Source organism: Melanostigma gelatinosum (assembly GCF_949748355.1).
Source record: "Melanostigma gelatinosum genome assembly, chromosome: 15".
NCBI lineage: Eukaryota > Metazoa > Chordata > Actinopteri > Perciformes > Zoarcidae > Melanostigma > Melanostigma gelatinosum.
In genome coordinates this window covers 25,252,740-25,280,206 of record NC_136648.1, presented here as the reverse complement: position 1 = coordinate 25,280,206, position 27,467 = coordinate 25,252,740, and the positions used below count along the sequence as shown (strand labels likewise).

The 27,467-nt window shown below is 44.6% G+C and overlaps 1 long non-coding RNA gene across 1 annotated transcript; it reads left to right on the top strand.

Moving 5' to 3' along the window:
• Positions 1-15,091: 15,091 nt before the first annotated feature.
• LOC306788923 lies at positions 15,092-16,551 on the top strand. Its single transcript, XR_013772630.1, has 3 exons — positions 15,092-15,232; positions 15,961-16,059; positions 16,216-16,551. It is a non-coding gene; the product is annotated as an uncharacterized lncRNA (long non-coding RNA).
• Positions 16,552-27,467: the final 10,916 nt, after the last annotated feature.

Sequence of the window (27,467 nt, the reverse complement as noted above, 5' to 3'; positions counted from 1 at the left end):
CTGTTTCGAAACAGGGCAGAGGAAACATTGCAAGAGGTGCACTGAACATGGAATACCGAGGGTGAAGACATCTACTTATTGTATGAGGTGTGATGTTCCCCTCTGCCTCAACGCCAAAAACAACTGCTTCTACCTGTGGCACATTAGGCAATAACCCCCCCCCCCCCCCAGACCTTCAGGGATACTAGAGTGCATTGACAGCTCAGTATCGTGTAAATAGTTTTTTGTTTTTTTGTGTGGTTTTTTGTTTTTTACAGTTTGTTTCAAATGTTTACAGTAAAAATAAATATTTCATTTGGATTCAGTTGAGTTGTGTGTTATTTTGAATGGGAAAATATATATATTTATTTTTTCCAAAAAAAGCCAGAAATTGCTGCATTTGGATGTATTTAACACCATTAGTAATTTATAAGTGAAATATGTAGTTTAGTACATGAGGAAATTCAAATGGCACACGTGGTGCCCAAATGCACATTTTGGAAATCTCCCCTAAATTTTCTGTACTGAAACTTCTCTCTTTTTGTTCTGCTTCACTTTATCAAAGTAAAACTTTGCAGAGAGACTGTTCACATATATGTGCTATGATTTGGGAGATGTTTTAGGCTGGGGGCTGCATCATTTCAATGAAATAATAACAATAAAGGGGCTTTTTTTTCAGGCGAACCTGAAACTTTTCAATTTGAGCTGTGTGCCATGTTCATTTACTCTTAACCAGTAACTTATACACTGATATTTACACATCTGAACAAATCTCACAAGTATTATTATTACAACACACCAATTATTCAAATAGACCTTGTGCTTGCAAAGATGCAGTCTTTTGAGTATGGAAATGCAAAAATAGGGCTTAAAAGGCGTTGAGCTCTAGGTTGTTCAGACCGCACTAGGTCACCAGATGGTCAATCTCCCACCTGTAGGCGGACTCATCCCCACCAGAGATGAGTCCAATGAGGGTGGTGTCATCCGCGAACTTCAGGAGCTTGACTGACTGGTGAATGGAGGTGCAGCTGTTGGTGTACAGGGAGAAGAGGGGAAAGAACGCAGCCTTGGGGGGAACTGGTGCTGATGGTCCTGGAGGATGAGACGTGCTTTCCCAGCTTCACGTGCTGCTTCCTGTCAGACAGGAAGTCTGTGATCCACTTGCAGGTGGATTCGGGCACCTGCAGCTGGGAGAGAAACGAGAGGGTTGCCTCCATGTGCCTACGGGTTGCGGGGAGCAAGGCTCTGACTGTGGTTTGTGCTTATACACCAAACAGCAGTTCGGAGTATCGGGCCTTCTTGGTGTCGGTGGGAGGGGTCCTGGAAAGGGCGCTGCCTACCGACTCCATAGTTCTCCTGGGGGACTTCAACGCTCACGTGGGCAATGACGGAGAAACCTGGCGGGGGGTGATTGGGTGGAACGGCTTGCCCGATCTGAACCTGAGTGGTGTCTCGTTATTGGACTTCTGTGCTAGCCACGGTTTGGCCATAACTAACACCATGTTCGAATATAAGGTGTACCTGGTACCAGAACACCTTAGACCGGAGATCAATGATGACTTTGTAATCGTATCATCTGATCTGCGGCCGTATGTCTTGGACACTCGGGTGAAGAGAGGAGCAGAGCTGTCAACTGATCACCACCTGGTGGTGAGTTGGATTAGAGGGCGAGGGAACCGGTTGGAAAGACCCGGCAAGCCGAAACGTGTAGTGAGGGTGAACTGGGAACATCTGGCGGAGGACCCTGTCCGGGAGGTTTTTAACTCCCACCTCCGGAAGAACTTCTCACACATCCCGAGGGAGGTTGGGGACATGGAATCCGAGTGGTTCAAAGCCTCTATTGTGGACATGGCCGCTAGGAGCTGTGGCCGGAAGGTCATCGGTGCCGGTCATCGGTGCCTGTTGTCTGGCAACCCGAGAACCCGGTGGTGGACACCGGAGGTGAGGGAAGCCGTCAAGTTGAAGTGGGGGGGGCGGGAACTGCTGAACTTCTGTCTTCACTTCAGATGTGAGTGGGCCCCGTGTGTCACGGTGTGTGTACATCTCACTCGTCAGGAAACTTGTCAAAATACCCATATTTAATTGGCTGAACTGCATCAGGTGATGTGATTTACAACGCATTGGTCGGTTTGTTTCCTGCACCACTGAAAAAGTGCCGTAAAGGCTGAAATAGCTGCGCCGGTTAAAATAGAAGCGCTCCGTCAAAATGTAATAATTCTCAATTATCTATCGGTTTTAGGTCCTGGGTCCGGATACAACGGCATCTGGGTACGGATCCGCACCACGGTCCTCCTATTAGGGACCCCTGCACCACATTATATTGTGATTTATAAACCACTTATTTTATGTTTATATAATGATTATGAAGCTTAAATGGGAGTTGAGGTAAAGGGTTACCAGTCACATGTATCATCAAAAGTAGATACCATCACAATAACCAAATAAAATAGAAAATTAAAAGATTGAAATACCTTTGTGGAGCATGTGAGGAGGCAAGTGGCAGGGCCATTGTTGGAGGTGCTGAGGCCGGAGCTGGAGACAGACCTGTGTGGAGCTCCCTCCCTCTTTTCCCTCCTCCTCCCCCTGCACTTAAATCCACGAGCAGCCCACAAACATCACCTCCATCCCTTTTCTTTCTGTCGCCCTCGCTCCTTCGCCTGGTTCCCACCAAGCTGCCTCTCTCTCCTCCTCTTCGCCCTCCTCTCATTTGTTCTTCTTCTTCCGCCTCTCTTTCTTGGTCCCACAACAGTAGTCCAGCTCCTGCCTCCTCCAGCTGCTGTCTCTCAGGCAGGGACAGCAGCTTGTCCAGGGCCACAGACTCGTGTCCAAGGGGAGGGAGGTCGGCATGAGGAGCCCCCCAGCTCTGTGTCCTGTGAGAACCGTACTGGAGCTGGGGGATCACAGGAGGTGCAGACGCTGCCGCCAAGCTGGATGGAGAAATTTTCTTTGGAAATATGCACCACTGAAGCACAACCTCACAGTCAAACAAACAGAGCACTTTCACCAGGAGACCACTGTTTGTGTACCATGTGAAACCAATGCTGACTTTACGCTTGTTACGCAAAGTTGTTAGTCTTGTTGCACAACTTTTTATAAAAAGTCAGCTAAAGGTGGTTGTTATTTATTCACCCCAGTTATTGTTTCATGCAAACTGTGATCTTTTTTCTAACGTTGTTGCCTTAGCCCAGGGGTCGGCAACCTTTACTCTCCAAAGAGCCATTTTGCCCTATTTTCCAGCAAAACAAAAGCTATTTGATATCACAGCTTATAAAGTGTTATATATAGTTATATTATACATACAACAACTACAGTTTGTTGTATTTATGAAATTATAGAACAAGAATAAAGACAATTATTGCAATTTTACCTGTTAGAACAATATCAAACTTTTATGAAGAGGAGAAAAAAACTTGCTCAGTTTGCTGCAGCAGTTGAGAAATCGCTCTTTTTCGCTCATCTCCAGCGTGATACTGTTCAGCATGCTGTGTGCTTGTTCGGGAAGTGACTTTCAACATTACATTTTTTGCACGTATCAAGCATACAGGTAAGCCAGCATCGTTGGCAGTGAAAGCAAATGAATACGTCCACGCAGAATTAAACTCTCTATTTTCCTCCGTGACTTTTCTTTTTTGAATTTATCCATTGATAGTTTACCGAGGCCGGGGGTCTGCAGATCATAATTAGCCACCTGCAGGGAAAGGCTCTTGGCAGCGACGTAATAGGATGGGACGCACATCTACGCCGGAGTTTTCAAAGCACCGAAAACGGAGGAGTTACAGGTATTGCTGACCTTGTTGTCTTTACTAGCAGCTGTTGTTCAGTTAAAGTCTGCATTATTACGGAGGAAGCAGCTGTTATTGGAGCGATTAGCGAGCAGCGTGACCAGCGGCGTTATCAGACCTACAGAGCGGCCGTCTGAAGTCACGTTAGCGGCTTTGAGCAACCAATCTACTTCCTGTTTACACCGGCACCCACCTGCATGTCCAATGTACGTGAAGTCACGTGATATTCGATTTCAGGCGTTTCAGTCTGGACCGAGATCATTTAGAAAACGGTGCTGACTCGCCGTGTGGACGGAGATCGTTTTTGTGTTAAAACTCAGTTTTAACACAAAAACGTATTAGTGTGAATGTAGACTCAGGGAGCCGCGACAGAGGGGCTGAAGAGCCGGGCTCCGGAGCCGCAGGTTGCCGACCTCTGACCTAACCTAACCAATCGCTTCACAATGTTAACCATGTGTGGTTTTTGGTTCAAAAACGTCAAAATATATCTAATTTATGTTTCCATTTGGGATGAATGTGTTTTGAGGTTCCCATCATGCTTTAGGTAATGTAAACCAAAAGTACAGTGTTAACATTGTACCTTCAGTGAGTTAGCCGTGGTCTACTCACTTTGAGTGGCGCTGTACGACGAAAGGTTAAGCTGAACATGGATGTAAGGACAAGCATCACCTAATGATGATACTGAGGTCAACACTTGGTGATTATGAGGCAGATCTGAAGTAATAGGGGGGGACTCTTGAACCCCATGCAGATTTGAAAAATCTTTAACCTCGATGGACGTCAGAAACACTGATAACACTGATTCTTTTTTATTAATCTATTCCTTCAATTCAATATCTGCTCTGGTATTTTATTGTACTGTAGATATTGTGCATTCCATATGTTATATTTTATTTTACTCTGTAAATTGCTGCTGCTACAAACGAATTTCCCCCTGGGGATGAATAAAGTTTACATCTATCTATCTATCTAATAAACAAACATTTCACTGGGTTGTGAGTGAGGAAGGGATGCAACTTTAGATGCATAATTCATGTTCGATGGGTTTGATATCAGGGGTGTCAAAGTGACCATACATATTAAATGGAGACCTTCCCCCTCCCATGCTTTTATTTAATTATTCGGCTGGTCTATTTTATTTATATTGATTGTATTTTGTTTATGTCACAGAAGCCTTGTCATGTTATGCATTTAGTGTACTGACTTTGCCATGTCTGCAGAAAAAGTCTCCATTCATAAGTCATTTTTCCACACATTTTCTAAATCAATATCCGGAAAGCAAAAGTCCTGAGTTTGATCCATTCATCCACCACAACCTATGCCCTATACATACTTTGTTGCTCTTTATTCTGCTGCTACAATTACTATGGAAAGCCTGCTAACTATTGCTAAATTAGGTAGCATATCACCCCCTAAAATGTGTTTAAGTTTCTTCCTATTTAGAATAAATTTGTAACAAATCAATCAAAAGTAAAATATTTGATTGTCTGATAACAAATACAACTGTTAGCTGCACCTTATTTTATAATAATGTACATTCTTTGGAAAAGTACAAAGAAACTAACTAACCACAAGCGTAAAACAAGTTGAATGAATTGAGTGTACGGTAAATGAAACCAGCCAGGGAATATGCAGCACTCTGTTGAGCTCTCTGGCTGGTGAGCTGTTGACTGGTCTGGGATCAGTGGGGAGCTCAAAGTTGAGAATGAACATGATGACCAGGCCGACTTCATTCTTCACAGGAACCACGTCTATTGCACAGTGGAAACACACTCCTGCAGCGACAGAGAGACACACATGAGATCACTTCCTTTAACATGAGATATGACAAGCTTCTGTTCAGGAAAAGAAGTAAGTCAGGACACTCATGTAATTCTGAATTGTTCCTCTAGATCAGGGGTCTCAAACTCCCGGCCCACGGGCCGAATCCGGCCCGCCACGTTATTTTATGTGGCCCGCGAATCCGCCTTTTAAGTCAGACTAATAATAATAAAAATATCCCCATAGTCGAAATTATGAGATAGAAAGTCAAATTTATGAGATAGAAAGTCAAAAAGATGAGATTGAAAGTCAAAATTATGAGATTGACAGTCAAAATTATGAGATTGAAAGTCAAAATGATGAGATTGAAAGTCAAAATGATGAGATTGAAAGTCAAAGTTATGAAATATAAACTCAAAATTATGAGATGCTTAAGTTAGAAGCAGCTCTTTGACTGGTTACTGTACATTTAACATGGAAATGTATTGTGAGTACATTGAAGACTACTTCAAACTGTGAATGCAGAGTTATTTAACAATATGTTACGAGTAGTTACATTTACAACCGGCCCTTTGCGGGCGACCATGATGCTGATGTGGCCCGGAGTGAAAATGAGTTTGAGACCCCTGCTCTAGATGGTGTTACCACACAGAAACCACATTTCAACCATTTTGAAACAGTTTGTACCTCAGAGTGCTGACGTCTTAAAAACTCAACTTCAGCCTCCTAAAGCTGTTCCAGTCATCTGGTCGAGTCGGTCTACTGATTCTACTGACACTAAAAAGTTTCCATATTTTTCAGGATATTAGAATTAAATTCACAACATTGAAACAGAGCGAAAGAGTCTTCATGTTGTTGGCAATGCAGTAGTTTCACATGCACGGCATACCAATGCACTAATGTCCCTTTAGAGTAGCCCTGTGACGGTACACTGCCCTATGAGGGAGAACAATGAATCACGTTCCTCATAGATCCACTCAAGCTGTCAGGCTGTGTTGAGTTCAGTCAACTGTGATCTTGAGCCTCTTCACAGATATAAAATCTGGATATCCTAAAACTTCCCACTAACTAAAACAATCTCCATGGCTTTAAAACCATTTGAATATAAAATAAAACAAAATAATACAATTGTGTTTATATATGTAGATTATTTGAGTTGTTGTTAGAGAAAAGCGTCATGCTGCGTTCACACCGGTCGCGTTGATTTTTTGATGCACTGCAAAATCGCGTCCAACGTACTGCACAATCGCGTCCAACGCGCCGCCGGTCGTGTTCACACCAAACGCCGCAAAATCTCGTAGCGCCGGAGAGGGGGCGTGGTTTATCGTCCTGGAAGCCGTTCACCTGGCCGCCATTTCTTTCCGGTGTCAACCATGAAAGGAATAAGGACAATTGCTGCTTTGTACGTGTTGTGGAAGTCCCTCAAACATCGGAATGCCAAACGCCGTCATGTCTGGTTCATAATATTGTTCAGAGGAGCTCCGTGGATTGTATCGAGCTGTATTCACTGTCTAGCAAGCCACCGGTCGCTGTTTACTACAGCTGTAGGAACACAAAATAAACAGATTTGGCTGTGATTCAACGGCAATAAACCGACACAAAGGGACTCCGAAATAACTACGTAATGATGCCGATTTGTACTTGTCTTCTCCGACAAAAAGGGACTCCGAAATAACTACGTAATGATACCGATTTGTAGGTTACTGGTCTTCTCAATGGAGCTCTGATGGATCGGTGCTAGGCTATGCTAACATCGTAGTAAACATTGTAAACATGAGTTTATGGTCTCAGTCGTTCATTTCTAGTCTTCCTCAATACAGCATGATGTTCATTTCGTAAATGATGGTCCATTTAGAGTCAATGACGATAAAGCCTTGTGACAGTTGTCCGTTTTCATCTTACAACTTTAACCTTTCACAGTGTGTTTTCAGTTCATTAAAGTTAATTGTAACATTTTGGTCGCCCAAAAAAAAAGTTTTATTTCGCGTTCTGTTTCTGTTCTGTTTCTATTTCTGTTGTTCTCTTGTCGCTTCTCGTTCCAAAAAAACTGTGATCTTGAGCCTCTTCACAGATATAAAATCTGGATATCCTAAAACTTCCCACTAACTAAAACAATCTCCATGGCTTTAAAACCATTTGAATATAAAATAAAACAAAATAATACAATTGTGTTTATATATGTAGATTATTTGAGTTGTTGTTAGAGAAAAGCAGGCTCATCCTGTCATGCTGCGTTCACACCGGTCGCGTTGACTTTTTGACGCACTGCAAAATCGCGTCCAACGCACTGCACAATCGCGTCCAACGCGCCGCCGGTCGTGTTCACACCAAACGCCGCAAAATCTCGTAGCGCCGGAGAGGGGGCGTGGTTTATCGTCCTGGAAGCCGTTCACCTGGCCGCCATTTCTTTCCGCTGTCAACCATGAAAGGAATAAGGACAATTGCTGCTTTGTACGTGTTGTGGAAGTCCCTCAAACATCGGAATGCCAAACGCCGTCATGTCTGGTTCATAATATTGTTCAGAGGAGCTCCGTGGATTGTATCGAGCTGTATTCACTGTCTAGCAAGCCACCGGTCGCTGTTTACTACAGCTGTAGGAACACAAAATAAACAGATTTGGCTGTGATTCAACGGCAATAAACCGACACAAAGGGACTCCGAAATAACTACGTAATGATGCCGATTTGTACTTGTCTTCTCCAACAAAAAGGGACTCCGAAATAACTACGTAATGATGCCGATTTGTAGGTTACTGGTCTTCTCAATGGAGCTCTGATGGATCGGTGCTAGGCTATGCTAACATCGTAGCAGCTCCACCAGCACTCAATAACGTCACGTAGACGTAAATACGGCAGCGTCTATTCATTGTTTGTACCGTGTGGTTTACACACACACATGCATACACATAGTTTGGTCCGGTCTCTATTGATATGCGGTATCGTAGAGCTCTGGGTGAACACAGACGGCTACAGGATTTATTTCCTGATTCAACAACGGCAGGAAGCCAGTGATGACAGGGGGAGCAACTCAACGCTGATAGGCTATCGCGCCACAGCGTCACGCGATTATGTCGCTGAAGTTGAAAAATTTCAACTCGCGCGTTGGCGATTTTGCGGCGTCCAACGCGTCCACCGCACTGCAATAACGCGTCCAACGCGCCGCGCCATCGCAAAATCGCGCCGCGCCAGTCTCATCGCGTCTGTGCATAGACTTTGTATGTAATCTCGACGCGCGTCAAAAAATCAACGTGACCGGTGTGAACGCAGCATCACACTACCATGGTTGTTGCATTACCTATTCTCAGTTCCCCACCATCCCCCATCTTCCCCCGCACAGTCAAGATGGCAGAGAGCAATTAAAGGATTTAAACATCATGAGCCTGTGGGCTAAGTCAAGCCAACGCCTTCAACTTCATTCTCTCTAAAGGCCATTCTAAAGGTCAACTCCTCTGATTGCAAAAATAAGTCTAACCTTTGTCATGTGAGGAGCTCAGGTGTGTGCGAAACACAGAGACTGTTCGTTCAAAACAAAAATGGATGAAGTTAGCAATACCATCACTTCTATCAGACCTGGAGGGTTTTCTTCATTGAAAGAAATGCAAAGGACAGCACTGAAGGCTTTCCTTGATGGAAAAATAGTTTTCGATCTTCTCCTGAGTTTGATTGACATATAGTTCATCCAATCACCTGCCAAGTATCTTTTTAAAAGTGCCTTCTCTTTTCCAGACACTTAACGGCAATAATGGCCTCTCAGACGGTTCTGTGCCACTCACCATTCTGACCCTCTTCTTACCTCAGTAAACATTGTAAACATGAGTTTATGGTCTCAGTCGTTCATTTCTAGTCTTCCTCAATACAGCATGATGTTCATTTCGTAAATGATGGTCCATTTAGAGTCAATGACGATAAAGCCTTGTGACAGTTGTCCGTGTTTTCATCTTACAACTTTAACCTTTCACAGTGTGTTTTCAGTTCATGAAAGTTAATTGTAACATTTTGGTCGCCCAAAAAAAAAGTTTTATTTCGCGTTCTGTTTCTGTTCTGTTTCTATTTCTGTTGTTCTCTTGTCGCTTCTCGTTCCAAAAAAACCAAGATGGCGACAAGAAGAAAACAAGATGACAAGAGGCAAAATGCAGAGCCAGAAGCTTCAAAACCGCAGTCCACAAACGAATGTCCACTTCTTATATACAATCTATGGTTGTAACACAAACTGCACTGTTGAATTTCAAAGAGTTCAATTTTTGTCTTGTAGGACAGGAGAATATGTTTTATCACACTGGAACAAATCAGTCTTTGCTGACCTCCAGTAGTCTAAGTTCTCACCTTACTGCAGTGATGTAGGTGTGTAATCAGGGTGTGTGCAGTACACCTTGGGAAATGCTCCCTGTCACATTTCTTAAGTCCGACACTATATTCTATCTGGTAATTGCTTAACTAAATGGGTCAGAGTGGATCATCCTGTGCATACCATTGCCAGCAATGAACATTTATAGGTGGGACATTACAGGCAAAAACATTTGTCTTCACACACTGCTCAATTTTGAGAGTAAGAGCTGTTTTGCATCCATAACATGTCCCCTTCAGAAAAGTGGAAAGAAAGAAGTGTTCATATGACTACTTTGTCTCTCCAAGTGTGTCGATTACTCTTAACTTCACCAAAAGTTGCAAAGTTTTAGACATTTGCTGATTTGTGCATATTTAAACATGCAATTTCATAAAACCTAAAATACAAAAAATAATTCTCTTAATGTAAGTAATCAACTCAGAAAGTTTCATGGTGATATATACTAGGTCATTTTAACCCTATTCCCCCGTAGTGTCATGCAAAATGTACGTAATTATACGAGTTATTATCAAAAATATCACAAATGATTTTTTGGGTGGGTTAGCCAGAAAACTCCACCTCAGTAGCTGTGACATACACCAAACTCTCCAGTTTCATTCCTCTCTATATTCTGAAGGTTTTTAAGAAGGTGTTAGTTCATACATCCTTCAAATCCTGATTTATATAACATTGTATTCCTCAACACATGGTGAAAATTGATGTTTATAAAGGTTGCTGACGGTCTTGTTGAGATATCCAAAGTTCCCTCTGTAAAACACTTGACTCTCATATGTCACAAAATGACACAATCATTTTGAACCTTAATTCAATGTTCAGATTTCTGTTCTGGAAATGTATGCAATGTGTGCACATATTTAATAAAATAATGCCTCACTTGCATATTTAAACAGAAAACCTGAAAAACAAAAATATATTCATCATTGTCTTATTATTTATTAGTTGATCACCTTGGGTGTCCCTTAAATATACATATTTTGGAGAAATACACTGTAAATGGAAAGTATTGTTTTGCACTTTAACCTTAATGTAAATGGACCTTTACCATTTCAACACATAGTGGAAGCTTTGTAGCTGTGATAATTACTGATGACTGATGACAAAAGCATAAACTGTACTGTGAGGTTATGTGAAAGTAATGAACATCCTCAATGAGAAACAAGTAATGTGTGGCTGATAAAGGTGCTGAGAATTACACTTGTGATACATATGTTTTTAATAATTTTGACCAAATGTTAAATATAACATAGCACTGCAGGACATTTTATTAGATTTGCTGTATTATTCATGGTCCTGGAGCAGAAAGCTTGGTGTGTGTGTGTGTGTGTGTGTGTGTGTGTGTGTGTGTGTGTGTGTGTGTGTGTGTGTGCGCGCGCGTGCGTGCGTGCGTGCGTGCGTGTGTGTGTGCGTGTGTGGGTGTGATAGTATGTGAAGGACAGTGGCAGACTAGGGGAGTTATTGTTCGGGCTAAATTGACAGCCAGGATGGATTAACGTTGCTACATGCTAACTTATTCTACCTTAATGACATCCTAGTGACACAGCTGGAAGACTATCTGCTGTAGACCATGCGCACACAAACACACTTCATAGCGAGGCATGATTCCAAAGTGATAATCCATTAAGACTAAATCTTGAACTGTACCAATCTTTTTTAATAGAAAGTTACTTTAATCCGGAGAGACTAATAAGTTAAATGAAAGTTACGGATGTAATTACGGTTACGGTTGAATCCTGGATGACCGCCAGAGGCAGTGCTTAACACTGGATGTCCTCCTGTCATCCTGAGATCAGTCCTACGGAATCTTCTCGCGAGTTCACGGGATTCCGAGTGACCAAAATCTCTGGCGGTCATCCAGGATTCATAGAACCGTTCACTCTGTAGTGTTTGGTGAACGTGCTCGATGATGCCCATGAGGCCGCAGCACATATATCCTCCACAGGCACACCTCTCAGGGCTGCCCATGACGTGGAGACACTCCTGGTAGAGAGGCCCTTCACTCCGGATGGCAGAGCACAGTCACTCGCCTTGTATCCATAGGCAATGGCCTCCACTATCCAGTGGGACAGGCGCTGTTTTGAAAGAGCTGATAAAGAGCTGCTCCGACCGTTTAGCTGAAGTGATGGCAAGAAGAAAAAACGTTTTGGCCGACAGCCATCTTGGCTCTGCCCGTGCCAGGGGTTCAAAAGGAGGCAAGTATAGGGTGTCCAGTACCAAGGGTAGGTCCCATGCAGGGGCCTTCGGGGTGCTTGGGGGATGCAATCGCAAAGCTCCTTTTAGGAAGAGGGACACTAGTCTGTGGCTCCCTACTGTGTCATTGTCGACCTTAGCATGCTGCCACGAAATAGGAGCCACGTATACCCTCAGGCTAGAGGGAGACCGGCCCTTATCTAGGAGGGACTATAATAAGTACAACAGGCACTGTACTGGGTGTCCTTGTTCTGAACCGCACACCGGTCAGAAAACAGCCTCCACCTGTTTTCGTACTGCAGACGGGTAGATGGCACCCTGGCATTGAGGATAGTCTTTCTGACTGGTTCTATGCAGCCACTCTGCAGCAGGTCGGGCCTTCCAGCGGCCAGACCCATAGTTGAAGGCGGCTGGGATTGGGAATCCAACCTCCTAGACCATCCTGACCCAGAGGACTGGTAAAGAGATCCACCTCTGCCCTGCCGAAGAGGCCCCAGATGTTATGTACCACGGCTGGATGAAGCCGCCACTCCTTCGGTAGAGGCTTGTGACGGGACAGGAAGTCCATGACCTGGTTCTGTTCTCCTGGTAGGTACATTGCCGAAGGCTGGTCAGGCGAGGGGCTGCCCATGTCAGAAGGGCACGGGACACCCGTAGTAACTTTGCGGATCTGGTGCCCCCTTGATGTGAAACACAGCAGAGGTGTTGTCTGACTGGACAAGCATATGCTTTTCCCTCAAGTATGGCAGAAAGTGTTTGAGTCTGTGAAGGGCTCAGGGGGCTCTTTTCCATGGTCACCCTGAAGCCCCACCGGGCCACATGAGAGAGAAGGCGAGCTATGTCCTGTGCCGCCTGAAGACGGGATGGCGCACAGATCAGCCACTCATCCAAGTACGGCAGTACTATCATGCCCTGTGATTACAGGGGGGAAGGGCAGCAGCAACACACCCTGTGAACACCTGTGGGGAGAGGGAGAGTCCGAAATAGAAGCACCCTGAACTGGAAGTGACGGCCTTGAAAGGCGAAATGAAGAAAGTGCCTGTGGTGAAGCACAATGGGAACATGGAAATAGGCATCCTTCAGGTCGACAGACGTGAACCACTCTCCCCTGGAAACAGCACGAACGGACATCTTCTGTGCTCAGCATGTGAAATGGCAACATCTTCAGAAACTTGTTGAGTCCCCTCACATCTAGGACTGGAAAATAAATTGAGTAGAACCCCCCGGGTTGTACCCTTGGCCAGGTGTGCGGCTAACTCCTGGCTTAGGGCTAGGGATTTTGCCGGATCGGGGATGCTGGGTGCTCGGTGACCATTTTGACCTGGCTGAAGGCTGGGGGCCGGCGTCGGAAATTAAGCTTGTACCCCTGGGTTAGGGTGGACAGGCACCACCCAGGGGTCCGAAGCATGAGCTGCCCAGTAGCTGATCTTCTGCTTGGAGAAGTAACCGACAGCCGGCCCGGAGACATCATCTCCTGGCCCTCCTGCCTCTGGAGGCTTTGAGGGGACGACTGTTAGTCCCCAAGTTTAGACGTTTCCTGGAGGGGACGTAGGTAAGGTTGTATTGGTAGTGGGCCGGCCTCTCAGTGGGATCACAGCTTTCTACACAAAAATGTACAAATTAAGTTTTCTGCAGAGACTTTATGAGGGCCTACCAAATCATTAAGGGTACAATGTTTAGTACGGGACAACGTTGGTTATACATAAAGGACTGTGGTATGCAGAATCTAAAATATGGAGTGTACAAGTGGCAACATTCAAGTGAACATCATCACCATAGTCCGAAACACTTCAAAAGGTACTCTGCACAAGTTGTAGTTGACATACTGTTATTATTGTATCGTGATTCTGCAGTTGTAAGTGCATAACTCCAAGCATGCCTTGAGGACATAAAAACCTGGATGACCTGCCACTTCCTGATGTTTATTTCAGACAAAACTGAAATTATCGTACTTGGCCCTGAACACCTCCAAAATAAATTATCTAATGATAAGGTACAGTAGATTCAATTTAAAAATGTTACCCTATCACTAGATTACTGCTTTCCCAGAATGCAGGGTTACTTGTGGATCCTAGAGTCTCCAAAACTAGAAAGGGAGCTAGAGCCTTCTGCAATCAAGCTCCTCTCCTGTGGAACCAGCTTCCAGTTTCAGTCCCGGGGGCAGACACTCTTACATTACATTACATTACATCAGTGGTGGGCCATCAGGGCCTGCAAGGCCGTCTCTGCTGGCCCACAGAATCACAAAGTTATATCTATTTTATAATTTAATAATGTTTCTTAAATACACTACATATATTATAATTCATAAAAATATTTTCCCATTATCTTATGTTCTCGTTGCACAGCTCCTGTCTTCCTCATTTGCTCTGCTTCCAGTGCAACTTGTTTTAAGTAGATCTTTTATCCAATCAGATCTCACCTCTGTGTCTCTAGGTAAGAACAGAGGCAGAGACCTGCAGACTCACAAGTGCATCCATGTGCACTTTAAGTGAATGGGGACGATATTGTTGATTATCATAGTGTTCAACCAATCAGATCTTTAGTTTGACATGTTGGGCGTATTCTTTGACGTGTCAGAGCTGCTAGCTGGCCTACAAGTACGACATCATTAACGTGCAGCTCAGTTTTAAGGTGCAGCTCTGCAGTGAGGTGCAGTGTGCGCTGTGATTGGTCAGTGGGCGAGCACGTGACTATTGTGAACTGAAACTTAACTTGCCAGCAGAGCTTAGTTGGAGGAGTAATGGTGCGTTCACACCGGTCGCGCTGATTTTTTGACGCGCGTCGAGATTACATACAAAGTCTATGCACAGACGCGATGAGACTGGCGCGCCTCGATTTTGCGATGGCGCCGCGCGTTGGACGCGTTATTGCAGTGCGGTGGACGCGGTGGACGCGTTGGACGCCGCAAAATCGCCAACGCGCGAGTTGAAATTTTTCAACTTCAGCAACATAATCGGGTGACGCTGTGGCGCGATAGCCTATCAGCGTTGAGTTGCTGCCCCCGTCATCAGTGCCGTAGCTCCTGCCGGTGCTGAATCGTAAACAATGGAGGACAAATTAATAGTGGCGGTTTTGTGGCTTCCCCGAGCTCTACGATACGTCGTCGTATCTCTACCGCGACCGAACTAAAAAGGATATGGCATGGAGGAAAGTAGGTGAGGACGTCGGACAACCTGGTAAGTTATTATTGTGTCTTTGTTACTTGATTCTAGCTATCGGTTGTAATTTACTAACTAGCTATATGAACCATGTTAGCATGAAAGCTAGCCCAACCACCGGCTTTCACACTAAATACGTTATGCGTTCCTTGTCAGATGAGATTTGCCGACGGAAGTGGAAGACTCTCAGGGACACGTATTTGAGAAAGAGGAGACAGAGAGAAAGAGTGGCTCAGGAGCAGGGCCATCAAAGAAATGGAAGTACTCTGCGGTTATGTCTTTCCTCAACCCCTTCGTGACTCCCAGGGAGAGTAGCGGTAACATGGGGAGGGTCGAGGGAGACAGTACCGCAGAGTACTTCACAGATGCAGGACCAGACCAGGACGACATGTCAGAGGCAGCAACAGGGCCATCTGAGATTGACAGGAGAGGTTTGTTGAAGTGAAGACACAAAAGCACAGCATAGTTAAGTCATACAGAAAATATTACTACAGCTGAAGTAGTAACGACAGGCCAAATCAGTGCAAGAGGTTTGTTTTTTTCATTTGGCAAAGCCTGGTTCTGTATAGTCTTCATACTTATTAAAAAAAATGTTTCATGAGCAAAAATAAGTTATAATAAAGGAGCTTTGAACCCTGGGCTCCGGATCTTAAACCACTATACTGTCATAGCTTTGAAGGCAAATTACTATTCAATTAAAGCAGCACTTTTGAGTCATAAAATTGTTTTATTGTTCATGTTCAAAGATGAAACAGCTTGGTCATCAGAGGACGGTGAGGAAGAACCTCAAGGTGCTGCTGCTGCTCCTCCTCCTGCTGCTCCTCCCGCTCCTGCTCCACCCATGGGTATGTACATCACAAAAGTTGGATTGCATTTTTTTGTATGAATACAATTTATGCATTCATGGTATGTTTTTCACAATTACAAATATTTACTTTACAAGCTATTGTAGTGATGGGATGCAATAGTTTCACGAAATATGTTGTTTCCATGTCATACAGGAAAAAGAAGGGCCCCAAAAAGGCCAACAGGGATCGAGAAGCAGCAGGAGATAGAGAAGCGCCTTCTGCAGGCATTGGAGAGAGACACCCCCCTGCTCCACCAGCTCCACCAGCTCCACCACAATCTGAGGATGAACTCTTCATGAGGAGCCTGGTTCCTTCCCTGGAAAGATTGCCACGCCAGCAAAAGGAATATATAAAATTGCAATTTCACAAATTAATTTATGATGCCAGCACTGTGGTGCTGAATTTGGAACATTTGGATTAGACATCTGGGGGACAATCTTTCCAGGGAACGAACCAGGAATTTAAAAAAAACAATTAGTTTGTATTTTGTAAAAATTAGTTTGTTTTTTGTATATGTTTTTCTATACATTTTCAATAAATCAATGCACTTCATTTCATGTTACTTTGTCCATGTTCTTTATTGTAGTTTTACAAGAAAACTTAAGGATACAACTATATATATATATATATATATATATATAGTGAAGGACACACTGCTACAACATATATTAAGTAACATTGCAGGAAGTTTGCTCAGTAGTAATGTGTGGGTGGCTCTTAAAAGAGCTGTTTTGGATGTGCTTGAACACGGTGTCTTGCCATGGGAAGATCTGGAATTAGCAGGGGCTTTGAGGACAACATGCTTTCCATCCAGTGCTCCACAGCAGAGAGGAAAATTCCACCGCTCCTCAAACTGCACAGCAATTGATCTCCACTCCTCTGTGGTGAGCACAGCCATGAACTCCTCCACAAGGCAGTCCCAAATAGCTGTGGCAACATCTGGGACAATACCGGAGACAGTGGAGACCCCGACACGGAAGCTGTTTGCGATGGTCCTAAAGGAGTCACCAGTAGCAAGATATCTGCAGCACAGAAGAACATTCAATTTAACAGAGTTATTGAACATACTGTAGCTGCTAATAGAAGTAGTTTTTATTGATATGACTGCACAGCTGCTGTCATGAATAATAAACATCTTAAATGCTGGTGATTTTCGTAAGATTACGTTATTTTGAGTATTGTCGGACTTCGGATCCATCATGGATCCAAACTCCATTCAGAAAAACTATGTTAAAGTGGCTTCCTTGCCCTGTTGTGGACCGACAAAGCCTGAACTTATTTCATTCTTTCATTAATTCATTTTATGGAACTGCCACTCACCGGAGACAGACGGACAGGCGCTCCGCAGCTGAGATGGAACGCCTGTAGTAGGTGTCCAGTCGACAAATCCTGGGACCGACCCGAGCCAACAGGTCATCAAACTGGCTAATGGTTAGCCGCATGTAGCGCTGGAAGCGGTAGTCATCCAGACGTAGTTCCTGGAGAAGTCTGTGAAATTCACCGAGCTGTGTTCGTCTACGGATGCTGTTATGGACCCAGAGACGACTGCGTTTGGCATTCCGACGTTTGAGGGACTTCCACAACACGTACAGAGCAGCAATTGTCCTTATTCCTGTCATGGTTGACAGCGGAAAACAATGGCGGCCAGATGGAGGCTTCCAGGACGATAAACCACGCCCCCTCTCCGGCGCTACGAGATTTTGCGGCGACCGGTGTGAACACAACCGGCGGCGCGTTGGACGCTTTTTTGCAGTGCGTTGGACGCTTTTTTGCAGTGCGTCAAAAAATCAACGCGACCGGTGTGAACGCAGCATTAGAGTTCAAATTGAAACATATGGACGAAATTATAACACTTTTAGGGTTTTGCTTGGTGTAGTTTATTTATTTTTTTACCAAGCTTTGTTTTTTTAACACTCAATGGCTGAATAAATAAGGAGGAGGAACGGATTAAGTGACGGAATCACTGACAACGCCTTTGTCAAGAAAGGACACTTCAGGAAAAGCTGGACATTGTAAGAAATGGTCAGTCAACGCTGCAGCTGGCAGCCTGACTCAGCAGGAAAAGGATTTGTATGAATGGTATTTCTTGCTGACAGCGTCAGAGAAGCGTTGCACATTTTATGGCTGGGAATGCGTTTCATTTTAAGTGTGCTCTTGGTGTTTGGAGCTACGCTAACCTGAGGATGCCATAGCATTTGAAAACTTTTGGAGAGACTCGAGTGGATCTACAACTCAACGAACACGTTCGCAGGGAAACAGCTCCACAACCGCGGCCTGGCGTGAGGTCTGCGCCGGTGGAGGTGGGATCCCGGCCCGCTGCAAACCTGCCGCAGCAGACCGGCGAAATACAACTGGGTAGGCTCGACTGTCACTGGCGTCCATGAATCGAGAAGGACTTCTACTGGAACTGAAAGGGTGTACTGGGATTAAACTCTTTTAAGTTTCGGTCAGTGGCAAACTGCAGAGAGGGAGAGCAACTTCATTCATGCTCAGGTAGACATTGTTGAGGAGAAAACTCAGGTGAACAGACTGATGTCGAGGCGTTTAGCTCAATTCAAGCAATAAGGTTTATTTGTAACAGAAGTATTATGTCCAGCAGTTAGACGTGCACGGACCATGAAAAAGTGAAAGCTAAAGGCGCTTAGGCGCATGCGGGGGTATAGGTTCTTCCTTATGGAAGCCTATTGGTTAAAGCAAAGTTGCAGGCGGAGCTGTGTTTAGCTGTCAGCGGCCTGGTAGGAGCGCTGGGCATTTTCCGCCCACACTGGCTCGCGTCCGGGACCGCCTTCTCTATATCTTCAGTGTGTGTGTATGTTGATGCAACTGGATTTTGTTATGTCCGGCCGACTTGATAAGCTGGGCGCTAGATAAGCTAGGGCGCCTTCTCTCTATCTCTAAGACGGAGCAGGCAGTTGAAACTAGTTATCTGTAAGACTGTGACAGTTAACTGGGGCAAAGGCTATCCTTCAGAGTTCTAGTACTTTCCACTTTGTTCAGGCGAGCGCTAGAGTACCCCGCCTGGAGTATTTGACCTTCGTGCACTAGAACTCACATATCCGCGTATAAGCTGTGTTTAACATTGAATGCATGTATATTTTATTTACAACATTACTCCTTTATTTCTTTATGAAGCTAATAGTTGTTTGTTGCCATAATACTGCTTGTCTATTGTCTTAAAGTTTAAGGTTTGGCAAGGTTTAGGCAAAAAAAACAACTTTGTGAGGGGAATATTATGGTTTGGGTTAAAATGCTGACTGTTGGAAGGAAACAAACAGTTGACTCCTGTCTTAAAGTCACACAATTTGTTCACCCATCATGAACACAAATAACTGCTGTTTTAAGCCACTTGTTGAAATGACTGTTTCCAAAATCACATGCTTTTTTAGTCTTTTTTCGCTCTTTCCCCTCTACTTTTTATTTTTTATTTTTCCTTAACGTTTGGTTCTTACGGTCAGACAACGGACTGTAACTTTTTTGTCAACTTTCTCGTGGCTTTCTGTGACTTTTCTTCCTGTTTGTAACGGAGAGCCACAAACAAACAATGAGTGGGTCCATTGTTTACTCCCGCTGTTTGCGCGGAGGAAACCGCGGCCACTGCCCGGCGCAAGGCATGTGATCCCGGCGGAGCTACGGAGAAGGGCTCGGGGCTGCAGGTCGGGCGCTAAGCGGAGGGCGAAGAGGAGGAAGTACAAACCTTCGGTACCGGCGATCATAATGGGGAATGTGAGGTCTTTGGCGAATAAGACGGACGAACTCGGCGCGCTGGTGAAGACTGAGAGGGACTTCCGTGAGTGCAGCGTCATGAAGAGAGGAGGTGGGATTGCAGTGTATGTGAATGAGAGGTGGTGCAATCCCGACCATGTGTGTTAAGGAACGCTTCTGTAGCCCGGACATTGAACTGTTAGCCGTGGGGATGCGTCCATATTATTTGCCGAGGGAGTTCACGTCCGCCATTGTTGTGGCTGTGTACGTCCCCCCATCAGCTGACGCAGAGAAAGCAGTGGACACCATCCACTCCACTGTGTCTGGATTGCAGAGTCAATGTGCAGGTGCGTTTTTGACTATTACGGGAGACTTTAATCACACCAATCTGGATAAAGCCCTGCCAACTTTCCACCAGTATGTTGACTGCCCCACTCGGAACAATAAAACTCTGGACCTACTGTATGCTAATGCTAAGGGTGACAACCTGATCCTGTTGACACCCAGGTATGTTCCTCTGGTGCAGAGGCTGTCTGCGACCACCAGGACTGTGAGGAGGTGGTCTCAGGAGGCTATCGACGCCCTGCAGGACTGCTTTGAGTCTAAGGATTGGGATGTGCTGTGTGGACCACACAGGGAGGACCTCAACAGCATGACGGACTGTATCACTGAATACATTCAATTCTGTGAACAATCCATCATACCATCCCGGTCAGTACACTGCTTCCCCAACAATAAACCTTGGATTACCAGTGACCTGAAAGTTCTTCTGAACAAGAACAAAGCAGCGTTCAGGTCTGGGGACAGGGAGGAGCTCAGGACAGTCCAGCGTGACCTGAAGGTGAAGCTCAGGGAGTGCAAGGACACCTACAGGAGGAAGCTGGAGGCCAAACTCCAGCAGAACAACGTGAAGGAGGTATGGACAGGGATGAAGTAGATCACCGGCTTCAAGGTTGGTGGCAGACAACCAGGGGGCTCCCCGGAGAGGGCCAACGAGCTAAACTGTCACGTCAATAGGTTTAGCTCACAGCCCTCATCTGTCTCCTCCACACACCACACCTCCCAAACACCTCCCCCTCTGTCCCCCCTGGTGAGCTGCATGGACTCAGAGCCCTCCACTTCAAAGGGCTCTGCCACCACCGACTCAACGACCCCCCCCCCCCTCTCTGTGACGACTGGCCAGGTGAGAAGACAGCTGGAGCGACTCCACCAAGGCAAGGCTGCGGGACCTGATGGCATCAGCCCCAGGGTCCTGAAGACCTGCGCCATCCAGCTGTCTAATGTCCTTCAACACCTATACAACCTGAGCCTGAAGCAGGAGGAAGTCCCGGTGCTGTGGAAGACGTTGTGGTTCCTGTACCGAAGAAGACGACACCATCTGGCTTAATGACTACCGACCAGTTGCCCTCACATCTCATGTGATGAAGGTGCTGGAGAGGCTGATCTTGGACTACCTCCGGCCGCAGGTGAAATCCTCACTGGACCCTCTGCAATTTGCATACCAGCCTCATGTGGGGGTGGACTACGCCATCATCTACCTGCTGCAACGAGCTCAGTCGCACCTGGACGGAACCGGTGGCTCTGCGATAATCACTTTCTTTGATTTCTCCAGTGCATTTAACACCATCCAACCAGTGCTGCTGAGTGAGAAGCTGCGGGTGGTGGGGGTGAACGTGTCCACCGTCTCCTGGATCACTGACTACCTCACAGGCAGACCACAGTTTGTCCCACTGGGCAGTGTGCTGTCTGATGGGCTGGTCAGTGACACTGGAGCCCCACAGGGAACTGTTCTGTCTCCCTTCCTGTTCACCTTGTACACCACTGACTTCCAGTACAACTCTGTGTCATGCCATCTGCAGAATTTCTCTGATGACTCTGCAGTGGTCAAGTGTATAAGGGACGGACGGGAGGAGGAGTACAGGGTAGTAGTGGATGACTTTCTGGAGTGGGCCGGTAGAAATCACCTGCTTCTGAACATGGCCAAGACCAGAGAGATGGTGGTCGACTTCAGGAGGAAGACGATGGCTCCGCTGTCACAAGGACAGATTCAGAAAAACATTCCTGCCCTCTGCCATTAGACTTTATAATAAAACACCTCGGGCCAGATCATCGTCCTTCAGATGACTACAACACTACACGGTTGTTGCTTGTTGTTGGTGATCCTGGCTCTACTGTCCAGTTTGTTTAGTTTACTAGTTGTTAATTAAATTAATACCACTATATTCATGGTATATACTGTGCATTTCTATTTTTTATTCTATTTAATCTTATTTTTTATTAATCTATTCCTTCAAATTCAATATCTGCTCTGTTATTTTATTGTACTGTATATGTTGTGCATTCCATACGTTATATTTTACTCTGTGAATTTCTGCTGCTACAAACTAATTTTCCCCTGGGGATGAATACAGTTTATATCTATGTATCTATCTATCTATACATGTAGCAGGTTCGACAGGATCGTCATATTTCCTGGCACAAACTACATAAAAGGATTGAGAAATGAGATACATTACTGCTGTGACTGCGGTAGTGGTGGCTCATTTATTTCCTCCCAACTACCCAGATGAATCAATTTCCACTTCAAACACATCCATTTAGTGAATGTTACAATATGTTCCTAAAGCTGTGCGTAAGCAGAACGAGTGTGTGTGTGTGTGTGTGTGTGTGTGTGTGTGTGTGTGTGTGTGTGTGTGTGTGTGTGTGTGTGTGTGTGTGTGTTTGAGTCCTGGATAATCTTTTGGCTCTTTCCATTAATCTCTAATCCGTTGTTTATCATCTCTATTGGTTGATATGCTTCTCTAATGAAAACTATGATCCTATTTCTCTCATTGTCCCTAAAGATTGACACAACCTTCACTATGACCTCAGCGCACACACACATCATGCTCTTCATTCCAACACAACCGCCCCTCCACTTTCTTTCTTCTCTGTCTGATTCTCTTCACTTTTAGAGAGCATATGTCATGTATTGACACCTCCTTATTCATGTAGAAAGTTATGTTCATGGTACTTACAAAGTAGCAACTCCTCTGTAACTTGGATGGTTTTTCATTTCATCCAGTATACTACAGGGAACAGAAATGTTCTTCATATTTTAGAGTATCATACCGTGTCAGCTTTCATGGGGTGCATCTACAAACAGCTGAGATTGTGTTACACATAGAACATGCTGTTTACAGCATCTCTCAGATGGTAAGTTCTTGAGATATCTTTGAGTGTTGATGATTTCTTTGTTTTTGCATGTTAAACACAAATATGCTGTTTGCTGTCTGCATATGTACTTTATTTTATCGATGATATTGTACAATTTTCTGTGAAATGTGAAGTCACAGAAGTCTGAAGAATTCAAAAATATTGTTTCTACTGAAAGTGTCAATTTTGATTCCAAGATATTTTAAGTAGTCCCAAACCGCCTATGATTCACAAATTGTCTGTCCTCTGTGTAACAATAATTTGTATTACATAATACCCAATATGTGATCCAAAAGATCAGAACAGCCCCAAGAACTGAAGTGTAAAATGTCCTAAGGCAGCAGCTCATTACACAATCAGTGCCTTTGTCTTTTAGGCGCATTCTGGGAGTAAATAACGCTTTGTTCTAACAGTGACCACAGGAAAGTTGTCGGGAGACGGTCCGGGTGGGAGTACACATCATATGGTCTTGATACAACAAACCAGTGTTCAGGGTTGGTTGAGGTTGTGGAAAGATCAACTTTGTGGTTAAAAGTGCTGACTGTTGGTTGGACATCACTGGTGGAGCCAACATTATGGGTTATGTAAAATGAATGAGTGAATAAATTAACCAGAATAGAATATTGTATATGAACAACCTGACTTAACTAAGTTAAAAAATCCACCTCATCACCTAATATTAAGATGATGGCTATCAAGAATTCAAGTTAATGGATGCAAATAAATAGGAGCTCTGACATATACGCTACGCTACTTAGCGCTAGTGTTAGGAAGTTCAACAGCTCATTATCCTTCGATCCAACCGATAACCGCTTATCCTATTCAGGGCTGCGGGAGGTCTTTATTACTTTATTATAATGCATCTATTTTGTAGCGCTATGATAATATCTCTATCAAAGAACTGTATTTATGAAGTTTCTTGCTAAAAACTTAATTTTACGAGATTACATTTAAACACATCATGAGAAAATTATAATTTACCTTAACCCAATACTCATTTTTACTGAATAGAACTTGATACAGTAACTCAACACAATGTCCGTTAATGTTAGCTTTTACTTTCAATATTTAGCCAATCAGGACTGTGCTGCCCAACAGCTAACGTCTCAGCTCCTGATTTATTGCTCACACAAATTAGTTGTAGCATCATAAAGGAAAAAATAGGGGTCACAAGAGTGTTTAACCACAGGTGTGTAGTATTAGTTTGTACGTGTGCAGTATCAACCGGGCAGGAAGTACAGAAGATACCCGATCCAGTACTTTAGGCTGTATTGGAGGCATTTCCAATAATGTGCAATACACTTCTCTAATCAATCAGGACGTGTCTCCACTGAATACATGTGAACCCGACAGTATATAAGGCAGCGCCCCCCCCCCCCTGCTGTGATTTGTATGAGCAGCAACACCACAAGCCAAACATTCTGCCCGTTCTGAACCAGCAAGTATTTAACAGGCACTGTACGAGTGTATGAAAATCCGGGTTGACAGGATTCTACCATCTTTAGTGTAGAGGGAAATCTCCACCTTCCTCTCCTCGGCTCCCAGCAGCGCTTTAGCCATGTGGGCCACTGCTGGTCTCTTGGTGTGAGGGCCATAGAGGAAGCTACAGGTGCAGGGCTTCTGCATGAGCTCAGCCCGGGTGTAACCACACATCCCACAGAAGGCGTCATTACAGAAGATGATGGCGCAATTCTCCACCTGTGCGTTGGCGATGATGAACTTTCGATCTGTGGAGGAAGAGGAAAGAAGAAAGGAGAGATTAGAGGACAAAAAAAGCACAGCAAACACACATGGTGTGTGACTGACATTTTTTAACCTTAAAAAATCACCCCCAAAGAGTGTCATTATATGAAACATAGCTTTGACATTCACCAAACCCCAACAGGTGGCCCGCGGGCCAGACATTTGGTTTTCTCATGCCGGTACCGGCCCTTTGGCGAAGTGTGCGCTGCTCTACTTTATTTTGACCTTATCCCACATCGTACACCTGATCTATGCATGCAAGCCCATAACCAAACCCCTACAAATGGACCACCCTACAATGAGTTCAGTACCTTATTAAGCCCTATGGAGAAAACCATCAAAACATCTCCAAGCCCAAAACACGTCCCCGTAGCAGGTACTCAGCGACACCACAGTGCCTCTATCGTTAGCACTTTAACTCTCTGATACACAAAGTATTACAAAGTTACACCAAATACTGAAGTCGTTACCACTTTCCATGCCTGCTTCTGACTCGTGGCTGCTGGCTGCTCAGTCTGGCGCTCATCTTTGCTCCCATCAGCAAAACCATGAAATGAAGTTCATAACAAGATATCATACCTAATGCAGAATATAGACCGAGCCTGTGTTTTGTACACAATGGGTCCCTTTAAAATAGTACCTAGTATTGAATTATATTGACACGTTTCGATCTTTAAGAAAAGTTGGATTTGACAACAATCCATGGATCACCTTGCTGAGGAGGGCCTAACAGCACCTCTGTCTCCAGAGCGGCCGTGGGCTCTCAGGTGATCCATGTATTGTTATGACAGACCGCTGCACTTACTTGTCCCTCGAATTTTCAGATGATGGTGTCCAGGAAAGTGTTCTGAGGCGCAACATGGCCCCGTCTCACCGGCATGGTTCGGACCCGGTGATGGAACCCCCTCGGGCTCTACTTGGCTGAAACCCGAGCTGTTCTGATCCGTCAAACAAGCTCTCTTGCAAAATAAAAAGTTGTCTCAGCTGTGATTGTGCCCTGGGCTTCTGTGCGGTCAGACTTCACCACATCGTCTGCTCCCCTCTTTCTCCCTCTCTCCTTCTCTAGCGCTCTCTCCATCCTGACCGCACAGGCCCGCCCATAATCCGAATCCTTTCCTCTGATTGGTCCGGGCAAAAGGTAGGCGATGTAGTATCTCTTAACTATAACTAGCATCCATAGATGCTGTTACTGCTGCTTCTGATAATACTACTATCAATATCTAAACAACCGGTCGACCCAACACATTCTACACAGTGCACAGTAAGAAATATCTTCTTGGTATTATCTACAGGTTAAAGTACAACAACAAAACTGTTGGGAACGTAAAGGAGCGTGTTTGGGTTATCAGCATTTAAGAAACTGAATTCTTGACATCAATAGAATTATTAATGTATTTAACAATTATTAATGATTATTAATAACAACGGGGCACCACCCTGCGAACAGGGACCAATAACCAAACGATAAAACTAAGTCTCATAATTAGTGGCCACTCGTAATGTCAATAGTCGGGTGCGACTACACATTCAGTGACAGTGAAGGGTTGAATTCGAGCACAGACTACTAGATACAGTTTCATCAAATACATATGCACAAGTAATCACAGACGACTGCTCCTTAAAGTATAACAGAGTTTATTAAATCAAAATAGTAAATTATCAAATCAATTAATATTGCAACCAATAAACACTATCATACAATTTTATATGCCTAATACCTAAAGAAAAGAATAAAATGGGTGAGGGTGTATATCTGTGTGTGTGTGTGTGTGTGTGTGTGTGTGTGTGTGTGTGTGTGTGCGCATGTGTGTGGGTCTGTGGGTGAAAAGGAAGGGGAGTCTTAAAGCTACAGCTAAAGACTACAAAGATGGCGGAGTCGAGTGACTCGGTCAAAATGGCGGCGAGACTGCTGTATGTAATCACGTGTGCCGATGCACACGTGTTGTGAGGCGATCGTTTGAACGGGGTTTCCCCCAGGGGCAGAGATAGGAGCTGTGTGTGTGCGTGTTACGTGAGAGGAGGAAGAAAAGGAAGAAGGAGCGAGAACTCGACGTGAATCACACTTCGGCGTGCGATGTTGTAGGGAGCCTGAGTTTGCTGGTTCTATCACGCACAGTGGTGTATAGTAACGAAGTAGAAATACTTCGTTACTGTACTTAAGTAGTTTTTTTGGGTATCTGTACTTTACTTTACTACTTATATTTCTGTTGACTTTTACTTTTACTTCACTACATTTTGCAAAGAAAACTGATACATTTACTCCGATACATTTCCCCTGAAACCTTCGTTACTCGCTACAAAATCAAATCTATCTTTAGAAACAAAATGAATCACGAGACCAACGTCGGGGACTGTGGTGGAACACAGACTGCAAGCAAGCAGGTTTGGTGAATCAGTGGTGCTAGCAGCAAGTTAAATCATTGGTTAATCACGTTAATGCACAATTGAAAACAAGTGCTCTCAAAGCTGCGGTGTTTTGATTCCCAGGATGCTACATGCTATAAGCTAGCGGGCGACTACATGAGTATAATTCCACTCTACGATGACTGATTTCATGATGGAAGCAGAAATGGAAGCACCTGCTACTCCCGCAACAAACTACGGTGGTGACGAAGACCAACACCAGTGGATCGCTAGCGAGTTAGTGAGCTGAGGAAGTGTTGACAGTTGTGCAGCACTAGTTGGCTAACGTTAGCTATAGCTAACCACCACGCCATAGGATTGACGGGAGCCGAGAGAGCATTAGCGGTAGCGTTAGCATTAGC